Below are 1,562 nucleotides of genomic sequence, written 5' to 3' on the forward strand. Positions count from 1 at the left end.
GGCCCCAGCTGTCCGCGCCCTCCTGCGCACCCCCGCCCTGGCGGGGTTCCCGCCTGGCAGCGGGGAGTCGGCGGCCTTCTCATTGCCGCGTGGCCTGCGCGAGGCTTACGGGCTGCTGAGAGTATTTTCAAATCTCCAGACAGCTTGTTCCCATCTTCCGCCGCGCGATCGCGTGTGGCCTGGGGAGGCCGCTGCGGGGGAGGCCCCTGGCGCCATGTTGCCCGCGGCGCTCGCGGCCGGCTCCGCCCACGGTCAGCTTGCTGGGCCCAGCCGGGCCCCTGGCGCTCTCCTCCCTGCGGCACAGCCACTGCCGCCAGTGTGCTCCGCGGCGGAGGTACCGGGACGCTGCGCGACCCTGCCCGGCTGCCGAGGGCTCCGCGGGCGGCCACCCCGTGTGGACGCTTCTTTGGGGGCTCACGTGCCGAGGCGGGCGGCACCCCCTGCCCCGAGGCTTAGCGTGGCGCCACCCCACCGCCTCCTGCTCCCCGGCGCTGCAGGTAGAGTGCAGACACCTGGAGCATTCAGGCTGCGAAGCCCCTGTGGCTGAGAGCTCTGGGGTGCTCCCGCAAGCAGCCCCGTCAGGTCAAGGGCGCCCCCGACGCCTCCTCCCAATGCTGCTGCCACGGGGCTCCGTGGCCTGCGCACTCCGCTTCGCTCGAGGTGACCTGCTTTCGTGGCATTAGTTGACGCCTGCGTGTTGAACCAACTGTGAATTCCTCAGCTGACCGCCAGCTGGCCGTGGGAGTGACCCTTCCAGCGATATGCTGCAGTCAGTCTGCTGGTGCTCTGTCGGGGACTTTCCCGTGTACAAGCCTGAGATCTACTTTCTTGTGACATCTGCTTTTGATGTCAGGGAAAGTCTGTTCTTAGAGGATAAATTGGAAAGTGCCACTTCCTAGTTTTGGAGGAGTCTGAAAGACCACTGAACGTGGAATGGTGGTGGATGGTGGTGGAAGGTGGTGGATGGTGGTGGAAGGTGGTGGAAGGTGGTAGATGGTGGTGGATGGTGGTGGAAGGGGGTGGAAGGGGGTGGATGGTGGTGGATGGTGGTAGAAGGTGGTAGATGGTGGTGGAAGGTGGTGGATGGTGGTGGATGGTGGTGGATGGCGGTGGAAGGTGGTGGATGGTGGTGGTTGATGGTGGAAGGTGGTGGATGGTGGTGGAAGGTGGTGGGTGGTGGTGGATGGTGGTGGATGGTGGCGGAAGGTGGTGGATGATGGTGGATGGTGGTGGAAGGTGGTGGAAGGTTGTGGATGGTGGTGGAAGGTGGTGGATGGTGGTGGATGGTGGTGGAAGGTGGTGGATGGTGGTGGACGGTGGTGGATGATGGTGGATGGTGGTGGATGGCGATGGAAGGTGGTGGATGGTGGTGGTTGGTGGTGGATGGTGGTGGATGGTGGGTGGTGGAAGGTGGTGGATGGTGGATGGTAGAAGGTGGTGGAAGGTGGTGGATGGTGGTGGATGGTGGTGGTTGATGGTGGATGGTGGTGGAAGGTGGTGGAAGGTTGTGGATGGTGGTGGAAGGTGGTGGATGGTGGTGGATGGTGGTGGATGGTGGTGGA

The sequence above is a fragment of the Condylura cristata genome, unplaced genomic scaffold (assembly GCF_000260355.1).
Source record: "Condylura cristata isolate star-nosed mole 26May11 unplaced genomic scaffold, ConCri1.0 scaffold00003, whole genome shotgun sequence".
Classification (NCBI taxonomy): Eukaryota; Metazoa; Chordata; class Mammalia; order Eulipotyphla; family Talpidae; genus Condylura; species Condylura cristata.